The sequence below is a fragment of the Anser brachyrhynchus genome (genome assembly GCF_964034855.1).
Source record: "Anser brachyrhynchus genome assembly, chromosome: 2".
In the NCBI taxonomy this organism is placed as follows: domain Eukaryota; kingdom Metazoa; phylum Chordata; class Aves; order Anseriformes; family Anatidae; genus Anser; species Anser brachyrhynchus.
In genome coordinates, this window is record NC_137695.1 from 4,116,224 (window position 1) to 4,136,750 (window position 20,527).

Genomic DNA, 20,527 nt, shown 5'->3' on the forward strand with positions numbered 1-20,527 from the left:
TAGGGCTGTAGTGATGGGTGGATTTTAGAAATTCTGAGGCAGGAAAAAGCAATGGAGTTTGGCATGTGTCTCTGAAATGGCAGATTAATAGAGGAGGGACTGATCTCAGCACTGTCCGTGTGACAGTCGAGGGCAAAAACATGGGGGCTTTGACAAGATTATGTTTAACTGTGACAGTCATCCTAAACCACAAAGGAGTTCAGTTTGTCTCTTAGTAGATTAATTTTGAATCCTGATAAACCCACATGCATACTTCAAGCAGCTTGAAAACTAGCGTAACTAAAACCATATTGGATTGCAAATTGATGCAAGGTTATTCTAGTTAAACCACAGAATTCAGAGGTGAAACACTAATGCATTAACAAAATGAGTCAGAAACAAGAGAAGATATATTTTGCATTTAAACAGCCTCCCATAGATGGGCACATTGCAAATGCCAAATCAGACTCGTAAAACTGTTGCCAGGAGGGTGCAGACTGATTTCACTGTTGTTCAGATGGGAAAGCTGGAGCACAAAGTCAAATAATTCTGTAAGAAAACACTAGCAACAATCTGAAATCCTAGTTGAACTATTTGTTCTTGCTACTATACCCCTTTCATCTTCATACTCAAGAGTGACTGACGGCTGTAAATATTCCCATATTTGTTTTTACTTTGTCCATTATGTATGCGTATAAAATACCCCCCCTCCTTTTTTTTTTTTTTTTCCTGTGAATGGGTTGAAAGGGACAAAAAGAAATTTTTAGCATATTTAGTACTATATTCTTTAAGCACCTGCTTTTTCTGTCTCAAAAGTATTATTTATCCCTCCTTATAATGAGCTTAATTGTGTGGCAGCATATCAAATGTTATTCTGATGCATAATATTCCTGTTGCTCTCTTGAGACAGTCAAGGTGTTAATAGAGAACAATGTATAACTAACAAGAATGGTAAATGGAGGATATTTGCTCTGCTTCTTGCCAGCTAGAAAGTTGTGTAATTGCTTTTCTTAAATGGGAACAGAGTCTGGAAATTCTGCCAAAAGTCCAAACTAATAGGTAAATATTAGTGTCAGGGTACAAGTAACAATAATACTTTTTAGTTTTATAACACCTTTCATCCAAGTGTTTCAAAACATGTCATAGATATCGATCAAAGCTTTCTAAGGTATTTTTTATAGCTATGCATGTCAGTACAATTTTCCCATCATAATGTAAGTGGTGAAAAACAGCTAGAATGGAAAGAATGCATGCTTTATTTTGTTTCTACCTGACGAAAAAGATAAATTGAAATGAAACAATTTCATTAAATATATATTTTTAATAATATTTTCTTTTACATTTATGTGTGAGTTTAATGGGGTATTTGGCTGGAGATACCTGCAGAAAGATTCACTGGAATGAGAATAAACACTTTTTATGTAAACCCTTTGAAATACAAATGTTTTAGACTCATATTAATTTGAAGTCTATTTTATAGATCCTTGGATTAGTAGTAGATAAAATGATGTTGAAATCAGATATGCTTCACCTCTTTCATGTTCTTTTCCCCGGCTCAATTCCAGCTGTAACTCAGCCCCCATGGCCAAAAACTTTTGCCCTTTCTGTTGCTCATGCAATTGTTCTTTAACCAGTTTTATTCACACTGGTGTCGTTATCATTATTGTTTGCAATAAGACTTCCTTTCCAACTTTATTCATTTTGACTGTGAAGGGTTGAACATTCTACAAAGAGTTACAGTGATGGGGAAATAAGTATGGTATTCTCTGGAGTAAGCTACAAACATAGGTATGTCCGTAATTTAGTTGATCACAGCCAACCAGGAATATAGAAGATGATTGCCATTTACATATGCTGGTAATGCCTAATGCCATTTACATATGCTGGTAATTAGATATGTGCTTATATTTTACTGTATAAGCTCAGTAGCCAACGGGGTCTAAAGATTTTTTCAAAGTTTTCAGATGCAGAAGCCAGATTTAAGAAGTGTAGTTTAGAAGCCAAGAGAGCTTTAAAAGAGAAAGATCTCTTTCAACTGCCAAAATTTAAACAAACCAAACCAAAATAAAGGGTGGTGGAAAGAAATCTTTAGTATTCAGGAATTCAAAATGATTATGCTATTGCTCCTACAGTCGGAAGGAGTGTGAGTTAAGACATTGTCTTTCTATATTTCAATTGAGTTCTTGGAGAAAAAGTTATTTACATGAATCATATGTAATAGGAACTGAAAAGTTGTGGTTTTGTTGTTATTGTTGTTGTTTTCCTCCAACAGATTCTAGAACGATTTGAAAGTGACACAGGTGTTGTTTAAAAAAAAAAAAAAAGAAAAAGAACAAGATATAATTGTCTGAGATTTAGAGAGTTACTAATGATTCTCAGAGAGAATGAGCAGCAATTTGGTCATACTATGTTAATGCGTAAGGTGATTTATAAGGGAAGCAGTAATGAATGCTGTCACTTTAAACAAAACAAAGCACTAGTAATGAACATAGATCAGGTAATTTTTTTTTAATTCTTCCTCCCCCCCCCGGACCTAGATGGATGAAGATTGGAATATCAGCAAGTTCAACAAGTTAACTCCTTGAGTTGCAAACTCTTCTTAAAAGATTTTTCTTTAAATACTGCCTTTTTCTTCTCTATAATCTATTTTAAGTTTGATTCCAGAGCCAGGTGCACATCCAAATAATGCAGAGGAAGTTAGGAGTTGCTAATTTTAATACCATCTTGCTCATTTTGTTTTATTCCTTCTCTTGATAAGAACACTATGTCCTTGCAAATTAATAGAAGTTTGTTATTACAGGCCATGTGATCTAAAATAAAGTATTCTGGATTCGTTTCTCCATTACCTGTGCATTGGTTATCCAGATGGTACGTTAATGGTGTTATCAATGCAGAGACATCCAAGCTCAGTCTAAGTTCATCATTTCTGAACTTGTCTGTGGAACTGAATCAAAGTGGTGTCCATGAACTCCTGCAATATTTATGAAGCTTGCCTGGAACATGGAGAGCTGAGTGACACTGGACAAATGTAAATGAACCTGCATTAAATATATCAATTTCAGCAGACTTATGCTGAACTGAAGTCATTAAGACCAGACGTAAGTACCCACCATGCATTGGGTAAGTTCCTGCCCTGTGGGAATCAATACACAAACTCCAGGCATCTACAGCTGGGCAGAAATGGGCACTTTCAGGAAATCTTTAATTAGATGTATGGTAGACATTAACTTAAGGAGGAGGTGAAAGAAAACTTTTTAATGGTCTCTCAGAGAGTTCAGGTACAGACAGATATTTATGTTATAGAGATGAAGGAATGCCACTAGAAATAACTAGACAAAAACCTGCCCAGTAATTTCGGTAGTGTGACCCATTATTTCTTTATTGTTAACATTTCTTTATCATCCAAAGAAGTCTGAATAATGAAAGAAATATTAATTCTAGTAAATGTGGTGTTATTGACAAAGCAGATAAAATGAGTTCTGGGTATTGCAACAATAAGCAATGAGCCAATACTCAGGTGACAGGGAAGTGAATATAATTTAGAAAATTAAATGGCATAAGTATGCAAGAGACATTTACTATTTTGCCTATTAAGAAAGGTCAAACTTAATGACATTTGCATACTAATCTTCTCATTTTCAATTAAACACATTCAAAATATATTAAACCAGTATCCTACTCCCCTACTCTGTCTTGATGTCAGAGAGAAAAATAAGTTCCCTGTTTGCTTTTAGAAAAATGAGTTTAACTTGACCAGGAAAAGTATTCTGGTGTCTGGGAAGTCTGTAAGGGTAAAAAAGCAAACAATTCATCTGCAGGCTGCAGTTAGAATATAATCAAGCATATGCAAAGATCTAGGTATATGTTTGACAAAATATTCTCTTCCCCTTCACCTCTCTATTAACAAGATGGGGATACCCAATTGATCCTTTAGTGTGGGACACCGGTGGGAGACACACAGCTAGGAACTCTTCCATTTCCTAAAAACTTCAGAATTTTACCCAAGTGAACAGTACAGCATTCTTCTAGAGAAGAACTGAGTGCCGTCCAACATAAAAGTGAACAAACTGCAGTAATTTCTCTAACTGTCAAAAGGCACTTGACAGCATTAGCCAGAATTAGAGCACACGTCTCTGATTCTGAATAAATGTTGATTTAGTTCTCATTTTTCTTCCATAATTGGATCAAGACATGTGGAATTGTCTGGACTTCTCCGTGATAGAAGCAAATTAGTTCCCCTTCATAGTTTCTTAAGAAGGGGGCCTTACCCAGGCTCCCTGCCATTCCCCAGTTCATTCTATTTATTTACTGAGATTCTGCAATTATAACAAGGCAAACACAACTTGCTGAATAGCACAAGTGGTGAATGAAAACTATGAAAAGCGGCACTAAGCACATACAATAACTCCACTGCATAAGCCTATTTATATTTCATCAGGTTAAAGCATCAGAGCTCTACCAGGGTATAAGCAATTGTGTTTCAGACTGAAACTAACACTCTTGTCATGAGGAGACAGTACCAGAGCTTCATCTGTTAGAGGGCAATGGAGCTCAGTGGAGATAACCTAAATCTGCTTGGGGCCATTCTCCAGAGACCACAACAAGTAACATATAAGGAGAAGTGCCCAAGAATTCTTTGCCAAACAGGACTGGAAGTGGCTTTGGACTTGATGAAGATTGATTCATACCAAGGAAATGATCAAAGCATGGATTAGATGTTGCAATTTGTAGTTTAACTTTCCAGAGTCGGCTCAAATCCAGATGCAGAAGACTGACTGCCAGTTCTTCAGGACCATACATAGGATCAAGAACCTTTAACCAAATCTACCGCAACAAATGTATTTCTCTCTATCTTTAACCCAAATTTGTCATATCAGTCTTTATGGAGAAAACCTTCCTTCAACGGATGTATCTTTCCTTACCCAAGTTTTAAAACCTTTTTTTCTAAGGATTTTTTTTTCCTATTCCATATTTATATCATCATTTCCATGACCTCAAGATCACAAGGATAGTATATTCTCTTAGTATATTCTCTTAGTATATTAGTATATATATTTGTATATTCTCTTCTAGTAGCTCCATCATTTTTTCCTTCCTTTTTTCCCTTTTTAAAAATGGGGGTTATGTTTCCCCTCTTCCAGTCAACAGGAACTTCACCTGACCGCCACGACTTCTCAAATATGATGGACAGTGGCTTAGTAACTTCATCTGCCAGTTCCCTCAGTGCCTATGGATGCATCTCATAAGGTCCTGTGAACTTATGAAATAAGTCCATGATATTAGATTGTTGTTCAGGATTTTTAAGTAGAAACTCCTTGTGCTCACCCTATTTTCCTGAAATGCATTTTAACTTGTGACCAGAAGGTTTCCCATCCATGATAGTAAAGAAGTATGATACAGCAAGATTTCCTTATGACTTCTCATACACTTCATTATCAATATTCTAAAAGATCCAAGTTTTGATTGTTTGTTTGCTTGATTTGCTCATTTCAGAAGAGGAAGAAGTAATATTCCATGCACTGGGTACTATCTGTTCCTGTACAGCCTCTTGAGTATTTGTATTTCTCAGATATGAAAACAAGTTAATGAAAAAAAGACAGAAAATTAGAGGTCAAGAGGCAATCATTCACTGATGTCTTAATATTCTGCTTCTTTGTTGCCTTTGTTTGCAGAGCGAGAGCAAAATTACAACTGTTTTTTTAATACTATGTGATTATAATGTTGGCAGATCGATGACTCTTGACTCTCGAAGTCCTTGAACAAACCCTCAAAAAAATAAATGCTGAGAGGAGACCCTCTTATATTATAGTCAAACAAAATTTTACTGATGACTTCACAAGCCCAGAATTTCCCCCTGTATAAGTGCTCTTCAAACAAACTTGAGGATGCACTTCAAACCTTGATCTCTACAGAAAGAAAGAAGAGCCTGCCTCTTGTCCCTGTTTCATCCAGGACTTCAGATTTTCTTATGGTGATATGTTTGCCTTGCCGCTTGTCTTCCCCCTAGATCTGCAAAGTCCAGTCCTTTACCCAGGAACTCCAGCAAAGTTTCTCTTTTTCTTTCTCACTTTTTTCCATCATCTCTTTCAATTCACTCTTTTAAGACACTCATTCCTTCAGTGATGCGGACATTGTGATTGAGAGTCTAATCCAGTAATCACCTAGAAGAATGTGCTTTTAGCTCCCTTGTTCACTGACAAACTTACTGTATTTGTTATTGAAGGACTTCCTATAGCCTTTGTGCTTGGAATTCTGATTTATGAGGCTGGCTTTCAGCTGTCTGAAAATATCTGGACACACCTGTATTGGAGTTTTCACTGTAAATACAAGGAAGATGGTAGCTTAGCCCCTACAAGTCTTAATTCCATAACATCTCCTTTGGGAGAGACAAAAATATATATTAGCTGCACCATAATGGGGTAAAATTCATATGGATTCATGCATATTGTAGGTCTTTCCCCAGTGTGTCATTGAATAGGTCCCCACTCACCTCATCAGTTCTTTTCACAGAAGTCACCAAACACAACCTTGGCTACAGAGATACATTATTCACAGCCTTAAGTCAGGTTTGAACTCTTTCTTAGAACTTAATTCATTACCAGTTCCTAGGGAAGGTCAGAAAGTCAGAGGAACATTTCTTGTCTGCTCAACATTAGCTAGGGTTTCCCTTCAAAAATCTGGCATCTCCAGTTCAGCACCAAAGGCATTTCCAGAGACCGTTCAGTGGTCTGAATGTCCAGGAAAGTCGATAAACAACGAAGTTGTATATAAGTTGGTAATCAATCTTGAGTCCTGCACTTCTCTGCCTTCTAAATAAAATAAAGGAGAAATAAAGATCCTCTTGTCATGACTTAATATAGAGCTCTGTCACATTGCAGTAAATCATGTATATGGGTAGTGATTAGAACTGTGATTTAGAATCAGTTCAGACTTCTACAGTAAATAATAAGGCTTTTCGGTGGTTATTACAACTGCATACATCCTGTTTTCCTCCCCATTCAATCTCCCTTTCAAGATTATTTCCAGTGGACCTCCATGAAATTATGTTGACTGGTTGACACTCCCCTTTTGCTTCAATTCCTTGTGGGTCTGAGTCAGAGGCTCACCTTCACAATTCACACGTTCCTGGGCTCAATGCCTGAATGAGTTCCCTTCAGGAAAAAATCCAGAAGCTATTGGCAAGATAAACCTGACTCCAGACAATTGGCTCCAAATAATTATGGATGTGAACCATGTGTAATTTTGCTCCACCTCATTGGAAGCAGTCCTCTAACACTATCCCAGCAAGATCTGTGCATTCAAACACTTGTTACACCACACACAAGCCTGCCTGCCATGAAGCAGGGAATAAAATATGCCCTTAGAGCTCTGCTGTAAAAACTTATCTCTGGTGAGCCACAACGCTGCACTCTGACATGAAACACCTAAACAAACAAACAAACAAAAAACAGTAGTTCCATCTCAGCACCTCCTCAAGCCATCTTCATCCCTGCCTGACCCCACCATTGTTCTCCCCTTAAACATCTTATAATGTCTTGTACATTCGCAAGATGCTCATCCCCTGCATCCCAGAATGAGCCCTGGTAGCTCCCCTCAGCCTGGAGGGTGGTCTGGGGAGCCTCTCCCTGACTCATGGTGATGGGAACCACTCTGGACCATCCTGCAACACTCCTGGGAGCAGCCAGGCAGGGTCTTCTCTGATATTCATTGGCTGGTTGACTGAGGTCCCTCCAGTTGCCCTCGTGCCTCTGGGCTCACCCATGATCATGGGAATGAGCCTTTCATCACACAACATAACACTATGAGATAAGGTAGGAATATCAGACCTAAAGGGACCATATCAACAACTTGTCAAGTCACGAAAAAGCAAGTGAAAACGTTTAACCTAAGGATGCCATTTCTTCTGAACATATACACTTCTGGAGTCGACAAACTCTTCACTGTTCTACCACAACTTCAAAACTTAGGCGTAGAAAACTAAAAGTGACACGGAAAATTAATTTGAGAATGATTCACTACTTTGCTGCAGCTATACTAATAATGCATACTTGATCTGTTTACTTTCAGTGATTTTATAATGAAAATAAGAAACCTATGTCTCCCTAAATGCAAGCTGTGTGCTTAGAAATATTTTCTTGTTTATCTTCAACTGTTGAAAAAATGATTAAACTTTTTTTTTCTTTTTTTTCTTTTTTTTTTCTATTGATGCATTCTGGAATGAGAACTACTGAAAAACTTATATTAAATAAGCAAGAATTCGAACTTCCAAAATGGTAGGTGATAGGAAGGGAAAAGGGGAAAAGGAAAGGTAGATGTTGAAGTAATAACAAAAGAAACATTTCAGATATCTTTTTTTCTTCTTCTTTTTAATAAAGCCATTTAAATTCATAAAACAAATAAAAATGTCTCTTTGGGAGTTAAATAAGCATACATCTCTCTAGTTAGAATGTTATACTCTATGAGTGCATATACCTTCAACCAACATTGCATGACTCTCCCTTGTCATCTGTGACATCCTGAGTCCATGCACTGTCCACTGGCTGTGACATGGTTTGACCCAGAAAGTCAGCTTGTCGCCCAGGGCCATCACTAACTACCTGATGCTCTTTTTGCCAAAACTGAAGGGAGACAGACTTTCTACCCTAAATGAGGAAAGCAAAACAGGCAACTGAACAAGAGCAGATAAAAACAGGATTCAAAAATAGGCACCGTTTTTTGTTGTTGTTGTTGTTTTGTTTTGTTTTATTTTGTAACAGAAGACACTATATCGTTTGTTCAAATCTACAAATATCCCTTTTTTTTTTTTTTTTGTTCTAAAGTGGAAAATAGCAAGTATCTTAGAGAAATAAAGATAAGACTCTTATTTTCAGGTTTAAATGCCTTCAGCCTAACTGTCTTCTATCACAGCTGCTTTTAGTGCTTGTTAGGGATGTGGGAATGTCTCTGTGGCTGCTAAAAATAAAGGTTTTACTCCAGCAGTAATGGAATGAAATGCCATGTAATCCATTTTGTCTGTGTTTTCAAGTACTTGGCACTCCTGAGTCATAACTGAGATTTTACATAAGGACTGGGTGGAAACAAATGTCTTTTCTTTGCAATTTCTATGAACAATATATATATATTTGAGTAAGAAAAAAAAAACTATATAAGATTTTAAATAGAGTAAAAATTCTATAGCATTTTGATCCAGAACTATTAAAATGTTTAAAAGTTTTGTATATAATATAACATAATACATGAAATAATATGTATATAAAACGTATACAGTATATAAGGTTATATATAAAAGAAGAATCAAAAGGTAACTGTTAAAACGAAGCACAAATGTTTTGACATTACAGAAACAGTTGATTCAAAATGATTGCTTTTGCCATTTTCTCTTTGCTTTTCCTTTTTTTTTTTTCTCAAGTCTGTGTGGTTTCATGAAATGTTTATATTTGATTCAACTTTTATCTTTTGATGAAATATTGTTTTACTAGGTACTTTCCAGGGTTGTTGGTATCCCCTTTAAATGGAAAGAGAAGGATTTTCTAATAGTTGAGTATTTATTCAAGTCTGTGCCTGCAGAAAGTTCCACCTGGTCCCCCTATCAGGGATCAGAATGTCCTTTATGGCCCCCTCCATGGCCATTTCCTCTCTTTTCTCTCCCATAACATATTGCCCTGTGGAAGGTCTGTACAGCAGATATGTATTTTTTGATTCAAGCTGGAAAATCATAGATTCGGAACTTTTGTTATATCCCTCCATATCCCATATCCCTATGATGCCCAGTTTTCAGACACAGTCATTAGCAATTTTTATTAATGGCTAAAATGGCTAACAAAGTATGATAAATATCTCCTGAGAGTGTTTCATCCCTGAAAATGGATGACTGTAGCACTGCAAGAGGTATCTATTTCTTTTCTGTGAGTATACAGGAAGAGTAGGTGACTTAAAATGGTCAACACATGTAATTTTCAGATGAATGAAGTCAGGTGAAATCAATTTCAGTCTTAGAGTTCAGTTTCTAAGTATTGCCTCTGCTGCAGGGTAATTTCAATGCTTGTTTATTTGCTTTTCTTAGGGGGAAAAAATTCAGAATATATTGTAGGATATATATATATGTAGGATATATGTGTAGGATATATATTGTAGGATCTTAAAAAGAATTTATACTGATGGAAATTTGTTTCCTGTTGACTTGAGTGGAAAGGGTTCAAAAAATATCCCAACAGTTTGAACCTTTTAATAAGCATGTACAGTTCTGCAAAATTAGAATGGAAATCTAATGAAGTCAATTTTATCAACAAGAATTTGTCCTCGTTGGATGTTCATTAGTATTGCAAGATACTTTGCATCATTTAAAACTCTTCTTAGTCCTTTCATATTACTTTTGGTTGCTTTATTGGCTGAAAATGTTCAAGCACACAGCCAAACATATTTTGACACACCCCCCCAACTCTTTTTTTTTTTTTTTTTGTCAGGGAGATGTAATACAGTAAAAAGTATGTGTATATGCATCTGTGATTTTAAAGAAAGATCACATTAATTGTTGGGATACAGTCACAGAGGACTGAGAAAATACTTAATGATACTTGAAAAATTGCTATACCACTGCTTTTCAAGCTAGACCAGTCCTTGTTACTGTTAATTTTGTTTATTAGTGCCCCCCTACTGTATCTAGTGCCCCCCTACTGTATCTTATTTGTGTAGAAAACAGATCCCATGGAAGAGGATTGTTTTCATTATCATGGAGTGGGATTCATTTCTCTCAGCTACAGACACCTGAAATTCTATGTGTAGCAGAGACTTGGGCTTTTTCAGAGTGCTAATTCACGTGTAATTTCAATCAAAATCATGTAGAGTTTCTGAGTTTGACAGGGATGTCTAGTCCAAGATCCCTGGTCTGTTTTGAACAGGAATCAACCTGAAGAGAACTGCACCCAATTGGCTTTTGAATGCCTCCAAGGACAGAGATTCCACAAAATCCCTGAGCAACCTGCACGAGTGTTCAATCATTCTCACACTAAAGATGATTTTTCTTATTCTTAAACTCAATTTCCTGTGATTTTGCCCATTAGCTTTTCTCCTGTCACTAGGCACAACTGAGAAGATGTTGGCTCTGTCTTCTTTATTGCCCCTATTTATACATATTGATAGATCCCCCTCCAGGCTGAACAGTCCAGGCTGTAGTCTCATCGGAACCAGCCTGTCCCTGTAGAAGAGATGCTCCTTTGTCATCTTACAGTCCTTCATTGAACTCTCTCCAGGATGTCCATGTCTCTCTTGTACTGGCAGCCCAGAACTGGATATGGCATGCCAGATATCTCTTACCAGAGCGCAGCTGAGGATAAGGATCACCTCTTCCTAGTGTAGCTCAGGATGCTGTTGTCTTTTTTTTTTTCTTCTTTATTTTGTTTTCTTTTCTTTCTTTTTTTTTTTTTTTTTTCCCCATGAGTACACATTGCTTCCTCATGGCCAACTCATTCTTCACCAGAACCCCCCAGGACTTTTCTGATAACCTGCTTTCCAACCTATCGGCCCCTGGCCTGTCCGTCTCTGTGGAAATATTTCTTTCCAAGGACTGAAAGGAAATTAAAAAAAACTCTCTTAGGCTTAACACTGAAATTTCATAACACTGTTAGAATAGTTACTCTCATTGCAACGTACCTGCATAGCACCTAAATAGGATGCCTCATTTGACTCAGCTAAAGATTCAAGGTGTTGACAGAGGTTGAAGTGCCTCCAAAAAACCTTGTTCTTTCTTCTTCTTTTATGTATTTATTTATTTATTTTTCCCCACAAAGATGGCATGTTTCAATTTGTAGTTGAAACTGGGTCAGAGAGAAGTGTCAGTTATTTTGTATTCTCTACAACTCAGTTTGGCTCTGGGCCATATAGAGTGTCTCTGTAGCACCTATCATCCTTAAAATATGGCTCTTCCTTACCCAGACAAATGGCATCAGACAATGATGAAATTTTCTCTCCATTCTCTCATGAGCATGTTAAGGATTTAATTTATCAAGAATTTTGTTGAAGTTAGGCACTAGGAGCACATGCTGACTTTTTTTTTTTTTTTTCATTTGTTTCTTTCATTGGAAAATGTGTGTGTGAGGGGGTGGATTCATCTCAAAAATAACACAAAAGGAAAAAAAAAGTAACCACAAAAACCCAAGGTCTTCTAAACTTCAGAGAAATAGGTTGTTGCAGGTAGAGGCTTGCTTGAAGCAAAAACATGAACATATTCCACTATTTTAGGCTTTAACCCATTCCTCTGAAGAAAATCTGCAAAATAAAAGGATTATGGAAGGCTATGTTTATTCAGGTTACATGACCCAAACCTGCTATAGACATGGCTTATTTTTAAGACTGAATTTCTGAAATCAAATTTGTAGATGACAACACATTGAGGGGTGCAGTTGGTATGTTTAAGGGCAGGGCTCTCCTTCAAAGGGATACGGGCATGTTAAAGGAATTGATTGACAGAAGCATTCTGTAACTCAAGAAGACAAAAAGCACAAAAAAATGCTTAAATTGAGACAAGAGAGTTTCCAACTGCGTATAAGAAGATTTTATTTTATTTTATTTTATTTATTTTTTCTCCCATGAGAATAGTCAAGCCGGGAACAGTAAAACTATGATTTAGCAGCCTTGTGACTTCTATATCTATAACTACATTAATATATATAAACACAAAAAAGCATGTAATATATATCAAATTTATACACATGCATATAACTATACACACAAACATACACAGGCACATATAAATATACATATACATATACATGTAGTGAACTTTTATCCCTCAGCAACATACATCTGTTTCCTCACTCTGCTCTCTCGCTTCCAACATCTCTCTGTTTCTGACTTGACCCATCTCTACGTTAGCTTCATAGATAATGAGCTGAGGGTGTTGTATTTATGAAGGGAAGTGTTATTTAAGGACTTTTATTCCAATAAGGGTGCTTTTATACAAGTGTGACCTACCTGAAAAGGAAAAAACTCCACTGGAAAAGAAAAACCCCTCACTTTCTATTGTTATCTCCAGGCAAAATCTTGGAGTAGAAAATACTGGTCACACATGCAGTGTTGGGCACTCTTTTCTCTTTTAAACTCTGTTTCATGCAATCCACATATCTGTCTGTATGTTGTCCATCCATCAACATACTGTTCTGCAAAACCTCAGTCCCCGTATCACCTCAAAGCATTGCAAGTTGTGGCATGTTTCAGTGAAGCTGAGTTACCATTCTTTTATTCAGGTGGAGGAAAGTCCCAGATCTTCAAGAGAGATATAGTATATTCCAACAAGAAGCAAGTGCTTACACACCTTTCCGGGACTGAAACTAAATGGCCTGCTAGAAACAGAGCAAATATCCATGAAGGTAAAGAAGTGATCATTGATCATACAATTAGATTATCCCTCTTCTATTTCTCAGAATTACCTAAGTCTTAAGAGCATCCCGATCCAGTCCACTTTACATAACATCAGGCTCACTTTTAATGCTACCATTTGCTTCAAGCTCTTTTAATCTTTGAAGAAAATTATTTCAGTCTGCAAATTGAATGAACCATCACTGAATTCAAATCTAAGGAGGAACATGAAGCCCTGGTACACTGCCTCCTCCTCCCATTGCCTTTATTGTTTGATACAAAATGTAAAGTTGACTTAAACTTCTAAGAAGTTAAAACCCTCCTCAGTGCATTGATCAGAAGGAGCTAGTCTCTCTTTAGGCTACTTTGTCAGAACTTTTCTTTCTATAACTGTGTGTGTGTTTAAGCCATTTTACTTTTCAAAGTGCAGAGACACACCTCTTTATTCTATTCTTCATGCTTAAATGAGTTTCACCTTCAGCTTGAACTTTCATGTCATCTCTCACTTGAGTCAAAGAAAAGCAGGGTACTGTTCCTAGCTGCACACATAATGCACCAGTGTTGCATAAAGGCAGAAGGTATTGCACAAGGCTTGGATGGAGACTCAGATAATGGATCTCCTTGTCTTCAGATGTTTTCTTTGCAGAGCCTGAGCCAGAATTTGACACCCTTTGCAAACTGAGTGACAACTTACTCCTTGAGTGACCCCACTGAAACCAAAGGAGCTATTTGTGGAATAGGTTCTGCTCCAAGCGAGCAAAGGCAAAGCTGTCTCGACCTGTGAAACTGTGCAAGAGCAAATCCTGCTGGACAGGATTTGGGCAGCCAGGTGGTTTAAGAAACTCATGCTAGATTGAGGGACAGATCCTTTATCTGCTGCTGTTTGGGACTAGTTCTCTTCTTTGACAGTCCCATTCAGTGGCCTTCAGCTGTGGCCATGAAATTCTGTATCTTATGGCATTCACAAGAGAACATGTGTGGAGGTGATATTGTTCCCCTTGTTCGTGGATGTGTGCCCTTTTCTGTATTGCAGACAGGGAAAGCAACCCTTCCTCACATCTCAAGCTTGATTGGACCTTCATCTAGTAGGTTAGTTTATTATTACTGTTTCTCTGAGCTTTTGTAAGAAACCTTCATCCTGGCCCCTGCAAGGATCTACACCTGGGGCCTGGCCATGCTTTGAGTGTGGTGTTGGACTGAATGATCTTCAGAGGCCCCTTTCAAATTAAAAAAGTCAGAAAAATAAAAAGTTTAATTCAAGAGAGCCATTTGTGCCAGACATTCTTATGATGGTGTTGTGCGGGTCATAAGGTGATAATATTTAAACTGAAGTGAGCAATTTGTCTATCCTCCACCATGCAGGACAGCACTGCACCTAACTGAGAAAAGATAAAAGGAAAAGAGGAGAGTGATGCAGTCTGTAAATTTTCTTGCCTTCGCCAGAATATTACCCCTCAGATAAGTTCACTTCTCTCAGACTGGGGCCTAAATCCAGTGCTTGCCATCTGAAGATGCTGTCTATTTGTAGACCACATGCATGCTTTGCCATGGTTTTGGCCACCCCAAGACAACAGAAATGATGCACACTTGTTTCCCTTTTGTACTTACAGGCTCTAACTCTGGTGAGCTTTTTTTGTATTAACACCAGCCTGATTTCTTCTCACGTAGGATCCTATCTAGGGCAGATTTACACGACTATACCAGGCCTATCTGGCACTGCTGAAGTCAAAGTAGCAGTCAATGTCAAAACAGACTCACTTTTTAAGGTCTTATTAACAACCATCAACAAAATACTGCCCTCAATATATTCTTGAAAATACCAGAATATGTTCTGCATTCATGTCTCTTATTCTCAGTAATTTAACATGCATCCCCTGGCACCAACATCTGTGTGTCAGCATCTGTGCATGTACAGACAAAGGTGCACAGAAAAAAATAAATAAAAAAAAAAATTCTTTCCACAAGAGATGACGCAAACAAATGTAGGAGAAAACACCTTGTCGTTTCTTCTCTCTATAGCTTTTGATCCAAACAGTTCTGCTTCATATATTAAGCATCTTTTCCTGATTCCTGTCAGAACAGAATATTGCTTTAGGCAGACTCTCATTTCTTATGCACAGGAGAGAATAGCTTGACTTACTTTGCCAGATTCCTTGTCAGTTCCTGACCCCCTTAAACTCTGCAAACCTAGAGTAACTCCAACTTCTGGGCAGCTAGGCAGTCCTTAAGCTGAGAAACTGTGCACAGACATTTGGTCTCAGATAGGGATCAAAAATGTGCTACCACAAGCTCAATTTTTTTCTGTGCATCAGTTTCTAAATTTCTGCTACAAAAAGCAAAGGATATGGTGATAAAAGTGAGAAATAAAAAGTGAAAAATGGAAGGAGCTGTATTTTCTGTTCTATGACTGTGATTCTGGCATCCCCTGATTTCCTTCTGGTATTTTTATCTATTTTACCTTCTTCTTCTGAGAAGGGAGTGGGACTGAAGGCAGGGATGGTGAGCACCAGGACCCAAATCTAAAGGAAGGATGCAGCTGTGGGATGCACTTAAATCCAAGAGATGGGAACCATTTTTTGAGTTTCTCAACTTTAGAGACATCTTCTGCAAAGAAAGATGAATCATTTAACCGGGTTTGCCTCACTTTACCAGCAAGCAAAATGGAAGGAGGAATATTAATGTCTTGACAATGGGTGAGGCCCTGAATCAGACTGAAAAAATCCATGATGGTTATAATGTGTGCCGAACACCAAGATGTTATTCACGATGATAAAAGGAAAACTTTCCATGTCCTCTTTTGTACCCCTTTGTACATTAGATGGCAAACTCACTTAAATCATGGCCTTTATTTATAGTATATCCACATAAATGTGTGAGCAAGAGCTGTGGGTGATGATCCTCTGAATAAAACTGAGTCCAATAGAGAATGATGCAATTTAAGTATTAAATTAGGTAAAAAAAAAAAAAAAAAAAAAAGAAGCATGCATATGTACATGTGTGTCTGCTCTTATGACAGGCTGCAGCAGCCCCAAAGCAAAACAGCACCTTTCTGTGCAGAGTTCACAGCAACTTCAGATATTTAATATACAGAAAAGAAATGTCTGCCAACTTCAAACCACATACATCAGAGCAATAATGAATATTGTTTCACAGTGATATTTTTAGTCTAAACTAAAATAGCTAAAAGTCAGTGCTGGCAGCAAAATGTTTTGTTGCAAAAGTGATTGATATAGTAGGGATTCTTACAGTCTTTAATTAAATAATATACTCCCACACAACTCCCTCATCTCTCATCAAAACTCCTCTTGAAATTACTCTATATTTATTAAGCATATAAATTCTTTATAAATAGCCAGTGATTTTTATAGTTTATACTTGGCCCGATCAATAGTAGGTTTGACTTTGACTTTGAAGGAAGTGGATTTAGTGCTATCAAATTTTATAATTTTCCATCTCAGTTCTTTTCATACAGAAGTTTATTTACTTTCTCCTTTCTATTTTTTCTTCAGTCATCCATGCAGTATCTTGTTTTACTTTGTTCTATTTACTTTTATATTTGCAGTGCTCTTTTTTTATTTTTTTTCCAGTATCTTCTTTCATTTAATATATGCTCTTTATCAGTTTGCTCCACAGCTGAATATTTGACATTTATCTGAATTAGATTCCAATTCTACCTATAGCAGTGATCCTGTATTTGAATTGTCCCTGTTTTTCTACATCTGGCTACTCCTAATCTCTGAAACTTTCATCTATTAGCTTGAAATATACAATTTTCAATATTATTTCAATTATTTATTTAAAAATATCAAAACCCCAAAGAGGCTAAACAGATCTTTCCACAAAATAGTGACCCATATTTGCTCTGATCTGCTTTCAGATGAAGTACATTTACTGTGACAACCCTTAATTCATATTGGAAAAGATGAATATGCAACAAGAACTGGTACGGGACAATTTATAATATTTAAGTCTCTTTTCCCTTGTTCTTAGAAGAACATTCCACCCAGAAACAAAAAGAAAACTCATTTGTAGGACCATAAATCTATCTATCTATAGAAATTTTATATCTATATCTGTCTTCCTTTGAAATTGTGTGTTAGAAACAAAATAAGGACTTCTAGCTAAAAAATCATGAATATTTTCTATTTTAAACATTTACTTCACATCCAACAAATTTGGAATGTCTAGATCCAACAAACACCTTGAGATATTATTATCCACTAAAGATTATGTTCCTCCTCATTTTTCTTCCTGCAGTGTATCTTGGCTTCCAGGGTATTCTCAGGAATATAACGTCTGCATGACAAAAGATTTTTATGGGTCAGGGAGGGTGTGTTTTGACCTATCAAGAAGAATGGGGACATGATAATCCCTAGCAGGCACCCTTCTAAACTGAAATATTTCCATTTCCTGTAAACAGCAGGACTTTATGATAATTACTTTTGTATTGCAATTTGTGTACAGGAAGCTACAGGAAGCCAACTCTCCCCATCTTACCTGCTGCTTGTTTGTGATTTATGAATTGAGAAACTTGTAACATATTCTGCCGGGCACATATTCACGCTGGATGTTGATTCAGTGAGATTTTACTTGCTCAGAGATTAAAGCCAGACTCAGTAACAATGCTGTGGCTGAACCTGTCTCATCACTTTTGTGACTCAGCTTGTATTTAAATACGGAGGACATACACATGAAATCCCACATTTTAAAAACAGGATGGGAATATTTTCCCACTTCTAAAACATATGGTGAGTCCCAATTAACTGCCTATAAAATTTTCTCCAGTTGTTAGATGAGATATATGACACCAAAATACAGTATCGTTGTCAAATATTATTATGCAGTAGACAACCTACTCTTCACTAAAAAATTCAGGATAAAATGTGCCAAAGGATTGTTAAAACACATCTGTTCAAAGGTTTCTTGAGCGCTGAAAATAAGACCCTTCTTACCTTGACATCAAATTTTTTTCTTTAATTCTTCTCTGCTTCTATATATTCACAGTTCAATACATATTATAGGTTAAAATGTTCTGCTTTAAAACCTAATAACAGGTCCTTAAAAATCTTCATAATAAAAATAACGTGGAAATGTGGCCATCATCAGTCCTCTTCTTCAGAGATAGTTTTGGAGAAATCTTGTAGAGTTGAGCTCCTCTACTCTATGTCATCACAAGTTTTAGCTTTCCACTTTTTATACTGTGAATACGAACTATATGCTCACATTCACTAGGGAGTACACATAATCATCTAATATATGCCATGGTTGGATAGCAGCTTACATTTCCATAACAGTTAAGACATTTTATATTACTTTTTTTTTTTTTTTTAACAAGACATAAGGTTGTCACACTCCAAAAGTCCATGTTTATCCCCAAAGTCCAGTGTCTTAGTCACAGATAAATGATTCTGGAATGCTCTGATTGGAAGGCATGGAAAGATAAGAATAGAAGATTTCCATATAATCCAGTTCTATTTCTGTTTGTCAGAGCCTTGATACTATAAAATTACCTTCAAAAATGCATTATGGTCTATTTTGAATGTAGTTGTCCTTTGTTCCTTCTTTTTCTCCTTTTTTTTTTTTTTTTTTTTTTTGAGAGAGACAGACAGGGGGAGAAAGAGGCCCTTACAAAACTGATTACAGAAAGCCCTGAAAACTGAAAACCTTGTAATTTCTATCAGGCATGAATTCATATTTTTTTTCTTCTTGTTTTATCCTGAACCTCACTGGCTTTTAAGATAAATTACAATCCTCTGCTTTCACCCAACCCATTCCTACTCAACATTAATTTTTCAAGGCTGAACACGCTGTGCTGTTACATGCTGTCTCACTCATGAAGAGCTGCCCATTCCCCTCACCAGCCTGGACATCTCTGTTGTCAGATGTTCTAGCTTGGTCTGCAACTTCAGGCACAGCAGAAAAGTCCAGAGGAGCAAGTAAATATCCCTTGAATACTGGAATTTCATGACAATGCTTATATTTTATTATGCTTTTATCTCCAAAAGTGAGTTTATGTTTCGTATCATTGCGTAAATAGTAGGTTAAGAATGCTGGTTTAGCCTTTGGGATTGAGTTTGGATTGCCCAATGAATGATTGCTAAAAAAGAACATTGAAAATTGCTGTTGTTATTTTCATGAAATTATTTGGTGAAGTTATTCCATTCCCATTCTCAGTATGAAAAAGTTTTAATGAGAGAAAAGACAGTAAATGCTAACAAAACTTTCACCAGTATTTGTTTAGATCTTACATCCAAGAGCATGTGGCATTCTCAGTTGCAGAGGAGTTCAGGATACTACAACTAAAAAACATCTCCTGCTTGCCTTCTGGACACCTGTATAATATCCATGACAATTCAAAGAAACTTGTTTACTTGCAAATAAGACATTGGCAGATGCTAAAAGACTTATTATGGCATTTGATTTGTTTAGTTTACATGAAAGAATCTCTCTATTAAGATACCATTGAGAAAACAGTTTTTGACCTTTAGAATTGTACATAAAATCTGGAAAACCCTCCTCCAAAACAAGAAATAAAATAAAAACAAATCTAGTAACAATGTAGCACCTAAAGTACTTGGAGAATTATTTTTTTTTTCTCTCAAAATATTTGGGTCTGCATAAGCAACAAGGTTTGTAATTCAGAGATCATGGACTAAAGGAATCAGAAAAAGAAAGAGAAGGAGAAATTGAGACAGAAGAGCTCCCCATCTCTCCCAAAATCTGAAACAATTACTAGACTATAGGGAACAAATTATTATTTGTTTAAGCCAACACGTTTGGATTTAACTGATAGGCAATAAGGAATTTTCTACTAATGCTAACTGTAGAAATTACAGGACTTGTAAAGCATTGGCAAATGAAAGTGTAACATACTTTTTTTTTTTTAATTCTCTTGTCTCTTTCACTGACGTCCAGAAGTAGATGAAAAGGCAATGATTGGTTAAAAGTAAATATTAAGATGTTTATCTTTATATATGACGATTTTGGCCACATAGCTTGATTTTTAGCTAGCCCCTCTGGAAAAAGTTAGAATGTAGGTGGGAGCTCTATATTGAACTGAACATCAGCATTATTGAACTGTATGTGGCATTTTTCTCATCCAGGGCTAAGCCATCCCAGTCTTCTCCAGTTCAACTACATGTTCAGGTTTCCCTTTGTAATTAAAGGAGAAAAAATTTTTTTCAAGGTGTGTTTC